Source organism: Humulus lupulus, chromosome 3 (assembly GCF_963169125.1).
Source record: "Humulus lupulus chromosome 3, drHumLupu1.1, whole genome shotgun sequence".
Taxonomy (NCBI): Eukaryota; Viridiplantae; Streptophyta; class Magnoliopsida; order Rosales; family Cannabaceae; genus Humulus; species Humulus lupulus.
The window spans coordinates 178,103,148-178,111,904 of NC_084795.1; positions in this window are offsets into that span (position 1 = coordinate 178,103,148).

Here is an 8,757-nt window from a genome sequence, read left to right on the forward strand (position 1 = left end):
GAAGCCTTTCTGTCCATCCGCGAGCTCTGGTCACCTTTCGTGAAAGACTTTGATAGCTTTGCTTCCCCGAGGCTATCCATTTAAACGCTATCCGGAAATCTGGATAACATTTACCCCCCAAGGTCACGGGGCTTGAGAGGTCCGGGAGCTTGTACAGTCCTCCGGGTGCTCTGGTCTCTAGATTAGGTGAGGGGTCACCTCCTGTGTTCCTGGAAGAGTTCCTTTTTCCCGCCTGAGTGTCAGTACAAAACAAAAGGAAATTTCTTCTGTTTGAACTCAAGCACTCAAGTGTGGCAAGGGCCACGCGTCATGCAAGGAATGGCTCTGTGACCAAGACGTGTGCGTGAGGCGACTGGCTGAGTAGTGATTTGACGGTATTTAATGGTGCACTGGGCCCGAGATGGTATAATGATGGGAAATAAATACTTTATTCCCATCCGAGGAGTCTTAAATTGGACCGGTACTTCATCCCCAACCGTTGGATTTGATGCATGCGGTATGGGAAGATCGGGACCGTCCATTTGTGGAATTCGAAACGATTTCGTTCCTGCTATAAAAACGAGGGAACGGACCTTTCTTCCTCTTTACGCTTTCAAATTCTCGAGTCTTTCCGATTCTCAGATTCTTAAATCTTCGAACTCTCAAGCTTCCAAGCTTCCTTTCCTCCGAATTCGCCACTTCTTTTGGTAAGGAATCCAGGAACTTTTCTTTCGATTAGGCAGTAGGTTTGATCGCCGAAGTTCTAGGTTTGAATCGTTGCTTGTCTTTGCAGCCTTTACTTCACGCGTTCCTGCAGTGTAGAGACCCGGTTACTCCCTCAATCTTCAACTACTCGAATACCAGTAAGTATTTTTACTTTGCTTTTCCCTTCTAAACCTCAGTTTTTTGGTAGTTGTTAGGGTTGAGTTTTCTGCCGGCGTCATCTTTATGCATGCGTGAATAGAGCTTTGATAGGCATGTGACTGATGCGAATCGATAAGTTATTTCTTTGCATGCTTTGACGATTCGCTTTTGGAAAGTTGTTTCTCGTCTGCTTGTGCTGTTCTGGTTTGTTATTTTAGGGCATAAGCATGAACGCCTTTAGGGTGTTTTCCCCTGGGAAAACACTTCTCTCGGCGGGCTTAGGCTCGAAGTTTGAATCTGGTTCCTTGCTGCCCTCCGGGTGGCATGGTGCCAGTCCCTTGGCAAGCTCGGTGGGAGCCTCTCCAAGCAGTTTTCGGGGAGGGTCTCCCCGACGCCTTTAATACCGTTAGGGTATGGCAAGGGTGCTGAATGCTTGGAGTGTTTTCTTCTTTGTTTCTTTTGCTCAGTGACGAGCACCTCAAAGGAACAAGTCATCGCTGTGGTAGAGGCTGGATCTGCCCAGGAGCAAGGTCCCCCTGTTGCCGGCGCGAAGGGGAAAGCGAAAACTAAGGTGGCCTCGGCTAGCCCACCGATTATCAACAGCTCCATCTGGGAGATGGACCAGAAGCCGAACCTGCTCAGGAACTACGACATGCTGGAGCTGTATTCCTCAGAGGCAGGCTTGAAGAACATCCCAGGTCTGATGTGGCACCGCCTGTCGGTGCTGGGTGAGTCTGCCAGTCAGAGTCACGAGGGTTTTGGTGCCTGGAGCTGGGCACACATAGTGTGTGGGGCACACTTGCCCCTAAGAAGTTATTTTGCCAACTTCTGCGTGAAGGCGGGGATTGCCCCCTTCCAGTTGATTCCCCCCAGCTACAAGCTTCTAGCAGGGTGGTACATCTTTTGCAAATCCAGGAATCTGGAGGCCCCTACCCCGGAGGAGGTGCTATACTTCTATGGGCTGAAGTCTCAGCCCATGAGAGGTCATCCAGACAAGGTGGGGTTTTACAGGCTGGAGAGGTACCCGGACGTGATGTGTCCCACCTGTCATACCGCGAGGGTTCCAGATCTCCGGGAGTACTGGTTCCTGACGACTGGCTTCCCATTGAAGAGGGTGCCAGCCCTATCTTTGGACTTCAAAGTTCCTGGTAAGTGCTCCTTCCTCTCTTCTTTAACTTTGTTTCTTTACATTTGGTTTGCCTTTCGGGAGGATCTCTAATACTCGTATTTGGATTTTGCAGAAGTCGTCCCGCGGACACCTCGTTGTGCGGAGATGATAAGGAGGTCAAACTTCTACGAGGGGCTCTCGGAGGAAGAGCTGAAGGTGGAGGGACTTGTGACCACCGAATATTTGAGGGAGTATGGGCTACTCGCCTCTTTCCAAAATATTGAGCCAGTGAGTGGCAGGGGGCAAAGTCAGGTGTCAGCTGACATCCGGGAGCAGATTGCCCTGGAGCTGTCCAAGGTGATCTGCCAAGCGGCCAGGGACGAGAATAATTTATCTCCTAGTTGGGCGGAGAGGTTCCCCGACCCCCAGCCGGAGGAAGAAGAGATCGAGGCTCGCCACTCCGCAGCTTACCCCAACGAAGGAACTCCGGGAGCTGGTACCTCCGGGAGAGGTAAGACTAGTTTTCGATTGATCCACACCCCCAGCCTGTCTGAGGTTTCCCGGACTTCTCAGGCGGGGTTCGATCCTCGCTTCCTTAGGCTAGATCCGCGTAGGATACCCTTTGACAGATATTGCGATAGGGTAGATGAGCTCCTTGGGTGTTTGAGTGACGGTAGTCTGCCAGAAGGTGTCATCATGGTTGACCCTTCTTCCCTCAGCATGTCATTCCCGGACTTCAAGGAGTACGGGAGCTTCCTGGAGCAGGAAGCGGTGTTTTGTTTTGCTCGGGGAAGGCCATCCACGTTTCTCGTGCATGGTCGTCCCTTTCAAACTTTTCCCTTTTTTTTGTTTCTTGTTCCCTGCTGGGGGGACTTGTTCGTGCTGTTATGTTGGTGCCTGTTTTGTTTTCTGCTTATCTTTTTCCACATTGCTTGCTGGTTGGTTAACCTTGCTTCGCACATTTCTTGCAGAATATCCTGAAGCAAAGATGTTGGGGAGAGCTACCTCTCTTATTAAGAAGGCCGCCACCAGCCAAGACCCGTCCAAGGGGAAAAGACGAAAGGCCGGAGCTGGTAGGGGAGGTAATGCTGCCACACCCAAGAAGACAAGTGGCGAGGCGCAAGGGACTCCGGTGGTGGAGAGGTCATTCGTGCCCGTGGTGGAGAAGCCTCCTGTCGAGGGGCCTTCCGAGAACATGGTGGTCTCGAGCAGTAGCAGCGATGGGGAAGGTCTTGTGTTCCCTGCGAAGAGGGCCGGGGTGAGCAAGCGCTCCAGAGGAGAGGCTGAGGGCGACAAGAAGAAAAGCCTTAGACACTCTTCTCCCGGAGGTGATGGAGACCTCCGGGCTACGCGCAGTCCCCACCAGATTACCCCCAACTAGCAGCAAACACAACTCCAACAGCAAAAGCAACAGCAACAACAACAACAACCACAAAGACAATCAACACCGCCACAGCAGCAGCAAAAGCAACAGCAACATCAGCAGCAACCACAAAGCGGGGCGGTAGTGTCTTCGCTACCGTCCCCAATACCCCGTCTACTTCCTCCTACAGTCCAAAGGGAGTCCACCCTTTCGGGGTCTCCTTCTTCTTCTTCTCTTCCACTTTCTCAACAAACAAGCCTTCCACGGCCTGGCCTGAAGTTCCACTTCCCTCAGAAACCAACCCGTTTCCCCGCTGCCCTCCTGGAGGGTGTAAGACGGGCCGATAATTTTTTGAAGAGGCGGTTGGAGGCCAAGAAGGCTGTTACTCAGGGAAGGGCAGACAACTTGTCTGCCGTGAAGAGAGCTGAGCTGGCCGAGGGGGTGAGATCCCTTCACCCGGCTGGAGCGGTTTTGGATGGCCCAGCCTTGGAGAAGAGGCTGGTGCCTAGGCTCGGACGTTCATTGGCGCCATTCGGAGCGGAGATGATGGAGGATATGGCCCTGAGCTTGTGCGAACTCAATTCTGAGAAATGGGCCATCAGTAGCAGTAAGGACCCGCTGTTGCTGACACATGCCGTAAAGCAGCAACTTTCGGGGGTAAGCTGTCAGTTGTGTTCTGCTTAACTCATTCTGTTGTCTTTCCTCGCAGGCCTCTCTCATCGCGGAACGCTCGTTCCGGGAGGTGGGTGCAGTTCTGGTTCAGCTGGAGGAGAGCCAAGTGGCTCGCCAGGCCTTGGAGGCGGAGAAGCAGAAACTGACCCAACATGTCGAGAGCATAAAGGGGGAGGCTGTGGAGAAGCTTAACCAGGCCCGGCGCATGGCTGAAGAAGAGGCGGACAAGAAATATCTTGCCAAATATCGAGAGTACCGTGCCAGCGCGGAGAATGAGTTCAAGCAGCGGTCGGATGACTTGAAGGCCCAGAACTCCAAGCTCCAGGAAGAGCTATCCCAGGCCAGGGGGGAGAAGGACACCCTAGATGCCCGTTTGCAATCGAAAAACGATCTCCTCCTTAAGCAGAACGAGGAATACGCCATTCTTCAGAATAAGCTGCACGAGGAGGAGCAAGATCACAGGAGGAGCAAGGATCTCGCGTCTATGCTGGAGTTGGGGCTCGCTGAGAAGGATAAACAGATTGGAGCCTTGCAATTCACTGTTAGGGGGCATTTGACCGAGAAGCAATCCTTGCTGGATCAAAATAAGGTGCAGCACAAGGAGATTGATTCCCTTAAGGGAGAGCGGGATGCATCCAAGGCCGAGCTGGAAAAACTGAGGGCTCAATTGGCTGTCGCGGAAGCAAAGCTGGCGACCTCTGAGGCGGAGCGCTTGAAGGAGAAGGAAAATGCCGAGGTGGTGCTGAATAGAACGATCAATCTATCCCACGTGGTCCTCATGCACCAACTTTGGAAAATAAACCCGGAGGTAGTAGGCTACTTGGGAGAGGACGCCGCCGCAATGAGGGAAAAGATACAGGCGTGGGATCGAAGCCCAGAGGTGTACGTCCAGACTTATAACATCGACGAGCCTGCTGGAGTCCCTGAGGCAGAGGATCCCGAAGAGGCGGGGACCTCTAAACTTGCCATTGATGACGTTCCATCTTCCAATGAGCTGACTCCGCCAGCCCCAGTTGAAACCACTGTCTCCGAGACCCCGGTCGTGGATGCCGCTGCCACCCCCAGTGCTTGAAGGGGTCTTATCTTTTGTAAAAAATATTCTTTACTGATTATTATTTTTCATTTGTATTTTTCTTTGGGGCGAAGCTCCCTGTACTCTTTTCTCATTGCAGACATATTTGCCATAATTATAGCATTTTTCTTTCCTTTTCTGCCGAGTTCTCTTAACTTGGCGTTTAGGGTAGGCTTTTATACGGTAGAAACTGCTGTAGGGGCGCATTAGGTTTTGGTTCCAACGGCCAGAACCTATGCATTTCCAACTTGAAGCTCCAAAAGCTTATGCCTTTTCCCACGTAGTTTCTAGGTTACGTAGGTTTCTTGGTTCCAACGGCCAGACTTGGTTCCAACCGTATTTCAGCTTTCCTAAGGCAAATAGCCAATCCCGGGACTTGTAGTTATACTGTTCGCTGGGATTGCTAAGGTGACTTGTTCCATGGTGCCGGAACGGGCGTTCTTTTGGTGAGCGTCGCTAGACTTCCGGTTAGATCTTTGTGAAGCAAAACTAACTGTCGTTGCGGACCTCATGGTGGCCGACTTCAGGGACCTGGCATGAAGCCCTGCGAGGCAAGGTTCGTTGCGGTCGGGGAAATCGCCACGCCTACTATGTGTGATCCCATAGCAGGGGCTTTGCGAAGCAAGGCCTGCTGTAATTGGGGGGTCGATCATATCTGCTCCTGAAACTGAAGCTTGCGAAGCGAAGCGAAGCTTGCAGTGGTCGAGGAGCTCGCCATGTATTATTTGTGAGACCCGGAGCTGAAGCCTGCGAGGCAAAGCTTACAGCGGTCGCGGATCTTGCCATCTTTACTTCATGAGACACGGAGCTGAAGATTGCGAAGCAAAGCTTACAGCGGTCGCGGAATATTCTGCGAAGGGCTTGTCAGGAAGTTGGGTTTGTTTCGGCGTAGCTCTCTGAGTGCGCCCCAATCCCCGGTTCTGTTCATCGCTAAGCTACACAGGAGATCATTTTCATGATGCATAATGGCAGATATTTTCATGGCAATTTTCACATAACCACATAATGCACCCATGACACGTAATGCAAATATGTTCATGGCACAAATCAACCTAAGCTTAAAAATTTAAAAATTTCAAACACAATGCTAGCACATAAGTGGTGTTCTCTGTATGTTTTGTTCAAGGGGCGTATGGCTATGCCTTAGCCATGTATACCCCCCCCCCCAAGTGAGCGTGGGGTCCGGACGTCTCCGGACCACGTGGTCACTTGTTAAAACGCAGCATGGAACAAAGGGGTAAAAAATGCAGTAAAAGCGGAGTAAATCTCTCCGTGTTTCATTAAATTAGCCTGTGAGGCATGTGTTCTACAGCTGGGAGGATTGTCTCCATATTTTACATTTTTGCTACGTCCACCAAGGACTTTTGACTAAATAGTCCGGGGCCTACTGATAGTAACGGCGGAGGTGCTCCGCGTTCCAGGCGCGCGGGACTTTAGATCCGTCGAGTCTCTTCAAGTGATACGTCCCATGGCCCACTTTTTCTTGGACTGCATAGGGGCCTTCCCAGTTGGGTCCGAGGACTCCCACTCCCGGATCCTGCGTAGCAGGAAATACTCTCCGTAGGACAAGATCACCAACTTCGAATGTACGGCTCTTGGCTCTTGTGTTGACGTGTCGGGCTATCTTGCCTTGGTACATTTTGAGTTGGACCTGTGACTGCTCCCGGAGTTCTTCGATCATGTCCAGGGACTCCTGGAGAAGGGCGTGGTTCCGGGTAGGGTCGTAGGTGTCCTGCCTATGAGAAGGGATCATAGTTTCTACTGGGATGACGGCCTCACAACCGAAGGTCATGGAATAAGGTGTGTGCCCCGTCGAAGTCCTCTCTGTTGTGCGATAGGCCCAAAGTACTCGCGGAAGCTCTTCAGGCCAGTGAGCCTTGCATGCTTGGAGTTTTTTCTTCAACGTGGTCTTTAAAATTTTGTTTACTGCTTCCACTTGCCCATTAGCTTGAGGTCTGGCGACTGCGGAAAAGCTTTTGATGATTCCATGCGAAGCACAGAAGTCCGTGAAATGTTCACTATCAAATTGCTTCCCGTTGTCGGACACAATTTTTCGTGGTAGCCCAAAACGACACACTATATTCCTGATGACAAAGTCCAGTGCTTTCTTAGACGTGACCGTGTTCATAGGTTCAGCTTCAGCCCATTTGGTGAAGTAGTCTACCGCGACTATGGCATACTTCACTCCACCCCTTCCAGTCGGAAGGGAACCTACTAGGTCAATGCCCCAAACGGCGAACGGCCAGGGGTTGGTCATTAAGGTAATTTCTGTAGGCAGCGCTCGCGGAACCTTGGCGTACCTCTGGCACTGCTCACATTTTCTGACGTAATCCACACAATCCTTCTTCATGGTGGGCCAGAAGTATCCTTGTCGAAGGATCTTTTTGGAGAGGCTCAGCCCGGAGGTATGGTCGCCACAGAAGCCTCCGTGAATCTCATGGATGATGGCGCTGATTTCGGTTCTGGAAACACACCTAAGGAAGGGTATGGACAACCCCCTGCGGTAAAGCTTTCCATCCATAACCACGTATCGGGGAGCTTGATACTGGAGCTTTCTTGCGTCAGCTTTATCAGTGGGGAGCTCTTCGGTGGTGAGAAATCTGAGGATGGGTCCTATCCAGGAATGGGAATGGTCGATGATGGCATTTACCCTCTGTGTCTCGGTACTAGGTGCTTCTAAGTGCCCGATGGGCACTAGGCCATATTGTTCAATCTCCGGGTCTGTTGCAAGCTTGGCCAGTGTGTCCGCGAGTGAGTTCTGGTCCCGGGGGACCTGGCGGATTTGGTAGCCTTTGAAATGCAGCAGGAGGCCGTGGGAGAGAGACACGTAGGCAGCCACTTTTTCGCCTTTCGTCTGGTATTCCCCGGATATTTGGTTTACCACAAGTAGGGAGTCGCTGTATACTTCGATTTTTTGGGCTCCGACTTCTCTGGCCAGTTGTAATCCAGCTAGCATGGCTTCGTGTTCTGCCTCGTTGTTGGATGCTGGGAACGCGAAACGGATGGCGCTCTGGAGCTGATGTCCTTGGGGAGATATTAGGATGACCCCTGCTCCAGCTCCTTTTTCATTTGAGGCTCCGTCTACATAGACCTTCCATGTGGGAAGTTCCGGGATAGGATCTTCCGGGAGGTCATTCATTCCCGAGCATTCCACAATAAAGTCCGCGAGAGCTTGTCCTTTTATGGAAACACGTGGCTGGTAGTGGATGTCAAACTGGCTCAGTTCCATGGCCCATTTAAGTAATCTGCCAGAAGACTCGGGCTTCTGCAAGACTTGTCGGAGAGGGTGGTTGGTGAGTACTCTGATGGTGTGCGCCTGGAAATAGGGCCTTAGCTTCCTCGAAGCGATTAGCAAGCAGAGGGAGAGTTTCTCGATCATTGAATATCTGGACTCGGCGTCCAGTAACCTCTTGCTCACGTAATACACAGGGAGCTGGATACGGCCGTCTTCCCGGACGAGAGCGGCACTCACGGCGTGCTTTGTCACAGCTAAGTACAAGAACAACGCCTCTCCTTCGACAGGTTTGGACAGAATGGGAGCTCGGGTTAGATGTTCCTTGAGGTGTTGGAAGGCTGCTTCACATTCGGGGGTCCACTCGAACCTCTTGTTTCCTCGCAACACATTGAAGAAGGGGACACATTTGTCAGAGGCCTTAGATACGAAGCGGCTGAGAGCAGCTATCCTTCCGGTAACGCTTT